The 12,412-nt window shown below is 39.7% G+C and overlaps 1 protein-coding gene across 1 annotated transcript in view; it reads left to right on the forward strand.

Annotated features, from left to right (window-relative positions):
- Positions 1-12,412, forward strand: part of LOC127056817 (connector enhancer of kinase suppressor of ras 2-like) — a 523,096-nt gene that overhangs the window by 192,674 nt on the left and 318,010 nt on the right. The gene's annotated exons all lie outside the window — the stretch shown is intronic.

Below are 12,412 nucleotides of genomic sequence, written 5' to 3' on the forward strand. Positions count from 1 at the left end.
ATATTGCAGTATCTCCTGTTGATCCTCACTTCATTGTCCCCTTTTCCTCCCTCAACATATTCTATTTCCCTCTTTCCCTGATTTCCAGCATATGATTCCTTGCTGTACGCTTTCTTGTTGCTTACCCAACTGATACATATTAGACTTGATGTTTTTCATCATAAATCAGATGGCCACCAGACCCCTAATCATTTTGTTGTTGTTCTCTGAAGTCCCTGCATTTAGTCAATATATTTCCAATAACAAGGTGTCTAGAATTTAACACACAATATTCCATGTTCCCTGCTAAATGTTGTCAAATGAGCTAAAAGTGGATGCATAGACAAGAGCTAGACAAATACAGTAGAAGTATATATTTATAAAAATCATTGTGAATAAAACCTGCCAATTCACTTCATTGGTATTCATGACCCTTTCATTTGCAATTTGAAGTATTACTGTGAGCAAGCCTAAATTTCCAAGAATGTTCATAGAAAGTGAAAGCATCATGATTATTAATGCAGCATCAGAAGAGCAGGCAGAGAGCACAGATAGCAAAGTAGGATGCAGATTTTGCCTTGTCTATACCTGATTGGACAGGGCAAAGCAGCTGCAGAAAATGATATATCGTTAGAAGATAAGTGGGCTATACTGGCAAATGGACAACAAGAGATTGTCACTTGGAGCCTAGCAGTTCAGAAATGTCTAATCTAGACTAAATAAAATCAACAGAAAAAGGTATATTTCTGATGTAAATCTACAGATTTTAGAAAGAGCCTCATATAATCTTAACCTTTTGAGATTTATTTCATAAAAATGCACTATTGAGTTTCTCTCCTTAAAATTCAAATCTATTAAATAAGCAAGAACAGATTTAAAGAACTGTGCTGCTAAAACCGCACAAGGAAGTCATCTGACTGAGTGATACAACAGATTTTCAGACACACTGATAAAATTTGTTGGTACCTGGCTGACATAACCTAGGATGTCATAGAAAAAGTAAGAAAACTTACCGAAAATTAAGTTTGTTTGCATACAAGGGAAGTTCTACAGTCAGTCATTCTGGAAGTGATTAATAAAATGTGGAGATCAACAGTAATTATTTAAGCTTAGAAAATATGTGGATTGCAATGTTGTGCCTTGTTTCCATGGCAATTATATGTTTGCAATTAAATGGCTGTGTTTGCTCTGAAAATAATTGGTATCCTCTTGATATACAAGTGCAGCAAGAACACTGAAGCTCTAGAGCAGTGGTCCCCTCACACCTATCCCACACCTCCCACCACAGGGCTCCGGGAGTGGGGGACATGGATAGGGGTAAGGGAGCCCAGACTGGGGCCACAGCTGGGGTGGGGGTGGAAGCGGACATCTGGCTGGGAACCAAGGCCTGCAGCTGCAGCTGTGCATGGATCCCTGGGCATGGAGCCATCAGCCAGGATCTCAGGCACAGGGCTGGCAGACGCGACTAGGAGTAGATCCCTGGGTGCAAGGCCAGTGACCGGGACCGGGGCCAGGAACAGAGCTGGGTGGTGCTCCCTGTCCGGCCCCTGTGGGAGTTGGTCTGGGCCCAGCTGCACCACCCCGAATGTTCCTCCACACCACCTTGGGGGGCACGCCCCATTGATTGAAGACCTCAGCTCTAGAGTAAAGTCTGAGTGCATAAGTCTGATTTAGAGCTCATCTTACTCTTCCTTGGTCTCACTGATTCCCTATTAGCACCAAGGAGGAGGGATATAGTGGAAAATGGCATTGCATAGAGCCACAAAATAATCATAGCTGAATTTCTTGATATTGAGATCCCATGTTGCGTTAATATGTGAAGATGATGCATCAGAAAAACACAATCTTATATCATAACACACTATTAGGACACAGTGTTGGTAATATTTTTTGGCTCTCCAGTGCCTCAGTAGGATGATAAAATGGTTCTTTAGCTTTACAAAGCAGACTGCCATTGCTCCAGAAAAATGAATCCACCAGATTAATCCAAACCTGTTGGCATACTGCAAAGCCTATCTATTTTCTCTAATGTTGGTGAGGGACAAGGATATAGCAGCTCATATTCTTAGGGAAGAGAGGGTATTTATGTATTTTTCCATGTTCTGGTTAGTTAATTTTCCTTTGGGCTTTGTGGTGAGACTAGGTCCCACTGGATCTGGTATAATTTTGTTGTTTGCGTATGGTAGTAAGGTATCTTAAAGATGCTTAGAGCCCATGATAGGCTTTTCATGTTTATTTTAATCAAAATAAACACTATAACTTAATTTTAACATAGTACTGATTGAAATAATATGATGTTAAAACACACTAAGGAACTTTTAGTGTATACCAGGAGGGTCTACGCAGAACAATTAATGTGCAGCACATTAGCATATTTTAGAAATCTCACTCCCATGGTGAGCATTACCCCACCCTGTAGTAAAGCCCCGAGATAAGCTAAGTAAATTGAGCTACTTCAGTAACCGGTGTGTGTGTTCCATGTCATGAATCATTCATTTAGCTCATTGTGTCTCTCCAAGTTGAAGCTTTTATTTTAAAAAAGGGTGGATACCAAAACTGGACAAGTATTCTAGTTGTGGTCTCAGGTAATGTCACTTTTGTACACCTACTTAATATACCCCAATTCTATACATGCAAAAATTGTGTTATCCCTCTTTGCCACAACATCAAAGTGGGAACTCATGATCAGTTGATTAACAGTGAGCCCTAAGTTCTTTTTAGAGTCACTGTTTTCCAGGATACAGTCCTCTATTCCGTAAAAAATGCCCCACATTCTTTATTCTTAGTTGAGTGAACTTGCGTTTGACTGTATTAGTGCATGCTACTTGATTGTTCCAAGCTTGCGAAGGGTCTAGAGCACTCTATCAGCTGCCTGTGCTTACCATTATTTATCACACAAGCAGTCTTTATGTCATCTGCAAACTTTATCATCATAATTATACATTTCTTCCAGATTATTGTTAAAAAAATTGAATAGCATTTGGTTGAGCCTCAATCTTTGTTTACCCTATGAGGAACACCACCCTTCCCACACATACACTTGTTGAAGAATCCCATTAACAATCGCATTTTGAGATCAAAAACATTTTCTTCTAAGCATGTGTATTTGTATATTCAGGGCTAAATAGATGTCTTCATCTTATATTTGTAACTTGCCTTTTCTCTATTTATTTAAATAAATTCAGTATTTTAATCAATTAGAATGGTGATGGCATGAGGTACTTTGGCAGGGATATTCTGGAAGATGCAAGAGCTGGTTGATATCTTGTTTGAATGTGGATATGTAACACTACTACTCGTTCTCATTGTTCTCTTTATTTTACCATTTTATAGGACAGAACTAAATAATGAGTATTCTATAATATAAAAGCCCCAAGTTAAAATCCACCTTTAAACATGTCACTAATCATTTATTGGCAAGGGATAAATGTGACACTTTAACTGTCATGTATATCCTAAGTAAAATAAATACACTGAAACCCTATGCATGTTAAAACTTGTGGGCTTCTTAAAGAGTTTCCTAATGCATACTGCATATCAAAAAGAAAATAATTCCCCATAATATTCTAAGTTAGGGGTCGGCAACCTTTCAGAAGTGTTGTGCCGAGTCTTCATTTATTCACTCTGATTTAAGGTGTCGCGTGCTGGTAATACATTTTAATGTTTTTTAGAAGGTCTCTTTCTATGTCTATAGTATATAATTAAACTATTGTTGTATGTAAAGTAAATAAGGTTTTTTAAATGTTAAAGAAGCTTCATTTAAAATTAAATTACAATGCAGAGCCTCCTGGACTGGTGGCCAGGACCTGGGCAGTGTGAGTGCCACTGAAAATCAGCTTGCGCGCTGCCTTCGGCATCCGTGCCATAGGTTGCCTACCCCTGTTCTAAGTGTAATGCTCCAACTGGTCTTAAATACTTATTTAAACCAGATAGATATAGAAAAAACCTTAAACATATATCTTCTAAATTGTATCCCAATAACTATTAAAAAAGAAAATCTTTAAATTCTAATATAAACTTCAGTATGCAACATAAGCAGAGACATTTTTCTCTAAAATTAATTCATTCTGCTCTACAAAACAGAGAAATGTGAGTTTTACTATAGATACGAGACCTTTATTCTTTGACCTGAAATAGTTAAGTTTACTCAGAATGAAGCTTACATTTTAATTTAGGTGTCAGAAATACATAATTTAGATTGGAACGTTAGCTCTAAGGTGACTCTCTAAGCCTTGCACTGATTATTTTGTTGTCTTGGTACTTGAAAGGTTAAAGGGAGGCAGTATTTAAGAAAATGGATATTCTGTTTGAAGTATGTTAAATTAGTAGGAAAAAACTGCCTTAGGCATTGCCAGCCACACTAATTGAATATTTTTTGTGCTGTGGGGAAAAAAAGCTAGTATGAATACAGAAAAAACATCAAAGGGATACTTCACCATGGAGTGCAAATAGAAATTCTTCTATATCCCTAAGTTCTTTGGTTCTCATCATCTTCCAGTTTTAACCTTTTTTTCTTGTACTGACACTAATTTTTTCTCAAAACTGTGTCCACAGAGAAATCAATTTCTGTAAAACAAATACTGATACTCTAAAACAAACTCCATAATGCAATACCTTTAATCATAAATGGTGAGATTCTTACTCACACCCAAGTCCCTGCTTGACTTGGGTGTGAGTAAGAATAAAGGTCTCGTATCTATAGTAAAACTCACATTTCTCTGTTTTGTAGAGCAGAATGAATTAATTTTAGAGAAAAATGTCTCTGCTTATGTTGCAGGTAAAAGGGCTGCAGCTGAGTAAAGAGGCTCTAAAAGTCCAAGATCTAGCCAGGAAAAGATTCCCGCAGCACAGGAAATGAGGAAGGCAGCAATAGGCTGCCTCCCAAGGTTCTCTTTTCAAGCCCAGATGTAAGGGCATGCAAGAGGTGTTTGGTGAGGCAGAGGGGCCACAGCATGCTGCACTGGTGAAATTCTTGGCAGTCCAGGGAGGCTGTTGTAATTTAGGGCAGGTCTACACTACAAATTTACATTGGTGCAGCTGCACCGATGCACTGCATCTGGTGAAGCTGCTGTAATCAGATGAGAGAGAGCTCTCTCATTGGCTTACTAACTCTACTTCCACAAGAGGCAGTAGCTATGTCAGCAGGAGAAGCTCTCCCGTTGACATAGTGCTGTCTATGTTGTGGGGTGGGAGGTGGGGTGGTAGAGGCAGTATAACTACATCGCTCAGGGATGTGGATTTTTCATACCCCTGAGTGACAGGATTATACCGCAGAAAGTATGTAGTGTAGACCAAGCCTTAGACAGGCTTCCATGGCTCTCCCTAAACTTTGCAGGGGGCTTCCAGGGCTGGCCAGAGGGGGGGCAAGTGCAGCAATTTGCCCCAGGCCCTGGGCCCTGCGGGGGCCCCCACGAGAGTTTTTCAGGGCTCCTGGAGCGGGATCCTTCACTCGCTCCAGGGGCCCAAAACTCTCACAGGGCACAGGGCCCCGGGAGCTTCTTCCGCTCCGGGTCTTTGTAGGTAATTCGGCGGCAGGGGGTCCTTGTGCCCCAGGACCCGCTGCCGAAGAGCTGGGTCTTCAGCAGTAATTCAGTGGCGGGTCCCGGAGTGGAAGGACTCCCCGCCGCCAAATTACCACCGAAGCAGGGGCCCCCCTCTGCCAAGGACCCCAGGCTCCCTGAATCCTCTGGGCGGCCCTGGGGATTTCTGTGGTCCCTGGAGCAGCTCAGAATTGGGCAGGTGCATAGGTGGCTTATAACCACCTTAGCTGTCTGTAGTATGGTTTCTTTGCTGTGCCTCAGGTCTCAAGAATCTAGAAAAGTAAGAGAGTAAGAGGTTTTAGCTGTTTGTTATTGGAAAAGAGGAAACTTCTAACTAACTCAACAGAAGAATTCAAAATTTGGAAAGGAACTAATGAGGAGGAAAGTTTTTGATACTAACAGGTGGAATATTATTATAAGCTAAGCTATGGAATATTATCTAGATATTTGGTCTTGATAAAGACATTATTTTGTGTCAGAGCTGGTCAAAAATGTTCATGGAGCATTCTTCTGTTGGAAAATGAGTTTTTGTCAAAAACAAACTTCCTCTGGAAACATTTATTTTGGACTAAATTTCATTTGATTTTTTTAAAAATGGATTTAAATGAGGTGAAATATTAAATGTTGACATTTTTGGAATGGACCTTGTCGATTTTTTTCATTTAAAAAGATTTTTTGTTTCTTTTTTATTTTATATGACAATATTTAAAAATATGTAACATCAAATCAAAATAAAATATTTTGATTAACTCCAAACAATTCAAAATGGCAAAGTTTCCCATGAAATGAACATTTTCCTTCACAGGTCTTATACTAGGTAAATCAGTTCAAGTATAAGTGAATTTCAGAGGCATCTAGGTTAGTTTCTTGAGAAGACAGTGACATCAGAGGTTGAGAAAATGGGATTAAAATAAGCAAACAAACAAAAGCTATAAGTGTAGGTCCATAATGACATTTTGCTGTTTCTAAAATTTCTGATGTTCTTATGATGTATTTAGCTGTGTACATATAGGGGGTTCACAGACCACATACTAAATTGGAGCAAGGCATTGGGGAGTACTGGGCCAGGGAGACCCCACCCCTCAGCAGTTGCGGGTCTGTTCCAGTGGTAGGACAGTTTGAAAGGGCACTGGAAGCCCAGGGGCAGGGGGAAAAGCAGTTACAGGCTGTACCAGCAAGTGAGGCTAACACCTGGAGCTATGAGAAGAATGACTACAGACTTGGTAATGCCACTCTGGAAGCTGTGATCCATATTCCCCCTGCCTCCTGGTTTCAGTTGGGAATTCAAGAGCAACCTCAAAGGAGGGGATGTTGTCCCCCCAGGGAGACTATGGTGATACTGCAAAAACTGTGACCACACCCTTAACAGAGCTAAAGCCTAAAAGGAAGTGACCCAGGGGCATGTAACTTGGGGTGGACCAACAAGTAGTCCAGACACTGCAACATCTCTTTAGGGTCCTGGGTCAGGACCTAGTGGAATGGAAGGGCCCTGCTCCCCCTCAATGCTGTCATGACAGAACCTCAATGGGAGAAGAAGGAATACATGGAAGGGAGAGGCTCCTCTGGATATGGCTCAGCAGGGCCCACTCTAGAACAAGCTGATGGAAAAGAACGGAGGAGCCACTGTATGATCACTAGACCAGCTGGCTGCTGAATTGGAGGGAGGTACTCCAGGGAGGTACTGAACTTGATTCTTCTCTCAGATTGGTTTGACCCTTGTGCAACTCCATTGAAAATAACGGAGTAATTTCTAATTTATACTCGTGTAACTGAGATGAGGTTCAGTCCCATGTGATTTCTACTTTCTTTGTGCTGCACTTTTAAATGTAGGGAGCCTTCTACTCGTCTGTTGGGAGCAATGCGGAATGCCAGTTTCAGATGACTACTACAGAAAGTAATACATTGTGTGCTCTCTCTTTGTAACAATCATTTTAAGTTGCCTGTCAATACTGTTTCCCTTCCCCACTTCTGGGCAAGCAAGCAGAAAATTCCCTGCATTTAAAGGTATAGCAGACAGAACACAGAATCATGACATTTAATAACTGAATACACCATTCTTTTATTCCTTCTGAATCTGGTTCCACAGCATAGCTAAATAGTGCTGTCATGGTATAATTCCCCACTCTGAACCCCAGTGTCCAAAAGATGGGGTACTAGCATGAATTCCTCTAAGCTTGATTACCAGCTTAGGACCTGTAGCACTGCCACCAACCAGGAATTCCAGTGCCTGGTACACTCTGGTCCCACCAAAACCTTGCCCGGGGAACCCCAAGGCCAAGACCCTCTGGATCTTATCACAAGGAAAGTAAACCCTTTCCCTCACCATTGCCTCTCCCAGGCTTCCCCTCCCTGGGTTACCCTGGAAGATCACTGTGATTCAAACTCCTTGAATCTTAAACAGAGAGGAAAATGCACCTTTCCCCCTCCTTCTCTCTCCCCCTCCCAGACTCTCCCTGAGAGAGAAAGTAATCCTAACACAGAGAGAAAATTAACCTTTCTCTCCCCCTTCCCTCCTTTCTCCCCACCAATTCCCTGGTGGATCCAGACCCAGTCCCCTGGGGTCTCACCAGAATAAAAAAACAAACAATCAGGTTCTTAAACAAGAAAAGCTTTTAATTAAAGAAAGAAAAAACAATAAAGATTGTCTTTGTAAATTTAAGATGGAATATGTTACAGGGTCTTTCAGCTATAGACACTGGGAATACCCTCCCAGCCTAAGTATACAAGTTAAAATTAAATCTTTTCAGCAAAATACCAATTTGAGCTCCTTCCAACCAAATACACATTTGCAAATAAAGAAAACAACCATAAGCATAACTCAATTTATCTACCTAGTACTCACTATTCTGAACTTATAAGAGCCTGTATCGGAGAGATTGGAGAGAAACCTGGTTGCACATTTAATCCCTCTGAGCCCCCAGAGTGAACAACAACCAAAAAACTAAGAGCACACACAAAACTTTCCTCTCTCAAGATTTGAAAGTATCCGGTCCTCTGATTGGTCCTCTGGTCAGGTGACAGCCAGGCTCACTGTTCTTGTTAACCCTTTCCAGGCAAAAGAGCTATGAAGCACTTTTATTTTATTAACTCTTACTTATCTGTTTATGATAACTGCCTTGACAGCAGACTGGCCATAGAGCTACATGTTTCAAAACAAAATATACTAAGACAACAGAAACTGTTGAAGGAGGATGAATTTTCTAATTTAATCATCTTGGATAATATTACAATTGTATTTATAAAGTTTCCATTCCATGCTTGCTTGCATATAGGTGTTGTCCTATGGAGCTCTTTTAATTTCTCAAACTGTACTTGGATTCCCTCCAGCAAAAAACAGACCCACAAAAGGAAATCTCAGTGAAAAGTTGCAAACCAACTGCATAAATGCAATGGTTTGGTTTAAATGCATGGCTTGGCTTAAAATAAGAGCCTTCTAAACTATTGCTCAGAATTCATAGTGAACTTTTTTTGTAGTTTCAAACTGTGTGCTTGAAGTTAAAAAATAATCACTTTCATCTATGCTCATAGTTCCGGGTTCAGGCTAGAGCCAGGAGCACATTTAGTAAAGTACAGACCATGACAGGTGGCGGGCTGGTCTTGCAGAATTTATGCTCTGGCCAAAAATGGGAAGAGGTGGAATTTTAATAACGGTTTTCATATTCTATCTAGTCCAGTATCTTTGGCTTAAGAATCTTGCCTGAGCCTCCCACTACTTAAGTCTTCGTGACATGAACAGTCATACAAATTGAGTGATTCTCATGGGGCTTCTTTCATTTGCAGAACGGTAGAGGGAAAAAGCAGTTGAGTTAAGACAATCACACCAAATTTTCAATAAATATAAAAAATGTAGCAGGCCTATTTAAGATATATAAGCAGAGTAAAAATCAAATATTTTATAGAATCATATTGTAAGGTATAGATTTGGGACTAAGAAGTAGGCCTTTTTTTGAAAAGTGGAATTCATACGAGTCAGAGCAGTTCTCACAGGTGATTGTTAATTACTTAAATGCTGTGTGAGCTTCAAAGCAAAATGGTAGATTTCTTTTAAAAATATGTATTCACCATTGCACTTTGAAATGGACAGCATTTTTATTTTCCATAAAATTTTCTGCAGTTGGTGAAGCCCCATAAAGCCATGTTCGAAACATATATTTGATTATCTTCTCTCACACACAAAATTGACAGTATGTGATTATGTCAGGCTGTTGGTTCATTCATAAGAAATGTGCTGACATTTCAACCCGAAGAATATATCATTTAAAGTTTAAAGAAAAGGGAAATGTTATTTAGAAATTTTATGTTTGAGGCAGGTGTCTTGGCAGGTACAACTATTTGGAATAACTCTTTATGTGGGAGTCGAAATAGACTCTTTTGGAATAACTGCATTCACACAAAAGCCTTCATTGTACTGAAAGGATGTCATAGTGTGTTAAGATAGTAAGTTCAAAGATTCAGTGAATACAGCCTTACTTCAGTTTTACTGTGCATAAAAAAAATGCTTGTCTTCTTCTAGTAAGTGCAGGCATCTTCCCCGGGCACATACAATCATGAAAAATATATATGTGGTCTCAGACCTTTAACATAGAATTTACAGGCTGCATGAATAATAATGTAACTTCTCTTGCTATAACCAGCAGCGTCACCACTATAATTAAGGTTGTCCCATTTTTCCCTTTAAATTCTTTATTAGAAAGTAGTGGGTGCAAACACATTTCTGTAGTGTTTTGACTGAAACTTAAAGCTTGAAGCTAACATCTATAATAGGGATAAAATTGGTATTTTGTGGAGAGCGGTCATAAGTTACCTAGCTATTGTATTTTTAAAAGAATCAATTGCATATAGCAATTTTTTAAAACTATGATCTAAAAACTAGACATATGACTATATCTGGTCCTCCTGAAGGATACCGAAGCACTTCATGCCCGATTTTGACTGGCCCTTGTGGAGGTGCAAAAGGGGAGAGTCCTCAGAGCAGAGGCCAGCCACAGTGGTCATCGTTGCATTTGTAACCCACATGCCTTCTGGGTATGGTGTTCCGTCACATCTAGTGGCACTGAGACCAATTTGAGTTAAATGAGTCTGCTCTACAGCCTAATCTGAGAGCCAGTTAGCTTTTAGCTCGTGGTAGAGGCTCATGCACTAAACTCCAGAGGTACCCAGTTCAATCCTACTCACTGATGATGGGGGTCTGTTGGCATTACACATTCACTAGCAATACAAGCCAAGCCAGGATGGGCAGGGGCAAAATATCCCTTTTTACCTTACTCACACCCAGGGGAAGGGAGCTCAGGCTCCACCTCCTCCTCCCAACATCAATTTCCCACTTAGGAGTTCCATAAAGAGCTGTGCCCCAAAGCAAAGGGTGTGCTGCCACTAAATTGATTATACAAAGATCCACAATTTTTCTGTGGGGATTTGAAACGTGTATTAATACCAACTTGAGAACTGCACAAATTCCTCTGCAGAATAAAGGACACTAATGAATAGTTAGTTGCATAGATCTCCCAAGCAAATAACTTTGATTTAAAATATATATATATACACATTCATTGTTCTGAAAGATGAAAAACTGACATTATTTTAGTGTGACAAAAAAGCACAGCTTAAAGTAAACTGTTCAGGTCTACTGGGCGTATGTGTAAAATTCTTTTTAAAACCAGCATTTTTCATGCTGTCCATCTGTTCCAGCAAGTCAGTTCATTAATATACATTCTTTAAACGTTCATCATTACCTCTGTGAGTCAGACATGGTATATTATGATATAAGCATGCATGTGGATATGTAGTCCATCATGCATACTGAATATTTATTAAAGCAAATATAGGTAGTACACACTTGGAAAAAAATGATATAGATTCACCAGTGAGTTCCAGCTGCTTTGCGCTGCTCTAGCAAAGCAAAGCAGCCATAAACTCAGTCTAACGATCTAGGCATATGGCTCCTTTGTGACTCCAGAGCATACTGATTAATCTAATACAACATTGCAAAAATTATCCACTGTAATTCCAAGTATTCACGTTTTCTGCAACATTAGCCCTTGGGCTGCAATTTTTCACCTTTGAGCTTTCACAATTTTTTTTTTTAAGTTTGAGCAAAACGTCTTGAGTCATTTTTGAGTCATAGGAGTGTAGGAAAAGACTATTATTGTTAAAAAGAAATTCTAAGCATATATTTTGGAAGAGGACTACAGAAAAAATGATTGCATTTTGAAACTTGAAATTTTGCACAATCACACATTGAAGTGTTTGCGTTGCTTACTTTGAATAGGGTTGAGATGGAGATATTAATTATTATAAACAACTGAAAAAAACAATAGTTAATATACTCACTAGGCAACTGCTGAGTATTTGGGGAGTGGAAGAGGTTGTTTGTTTTTAAGTACTCTGTCTTCTCTGTGACAGCACAGTGCACATTCTCCCTAACTTCCCTCATGCATCTTATCGAAAGACACCTAAATCCTGCAACTGTGAAAACTAGCAATGTCACCGGAAGGAGAAAATCATAAGCACTGAAAAAAATTCCCTGGATCCCCTGTTTTAGTTTTTCTTTTCATTCTGCCAGTTGTAAACTTCATTTAGTTTTAAAAAAAATCAAGCCTTTTCCTTTTCCATATCCTAATCTAACCCTGAAAAATAGACCAATGTGTTGCTGTACTGTTTAATCTAACTTTGCAGAAAACTCTATCCAGCCAAATAGCAGTAGCAAAAGTGATAGCTCCCTCTGTCTGCACTTCAGTGATGAGTGAATTCTGTTCCCTTCCCACCCATTCACCCATTTTGAAACCTGTCTGAGACATGAAGTGGAGCATCTCCTACAACTGGGCACAGTAGAACCAGTTCTGGTACATAACAAAGGGAAGGGCTTCAATTCCCATTATTTTTTAACCTGAAAG

This window comes from Gopherus flavomarginatus, chromosome 8 (assembly GCF_025201925.1).
Source record: "Gopherus flavomarginatus isolate rGopFla2 chromosome 8, rGopFla2.mat.asm, whole genome shotgun sequence".
NCBI lineage: Eukaryota > Metazoa > Chordata > Testudines > Testudinidae > Gopherus > Gopherus flavomarginatus.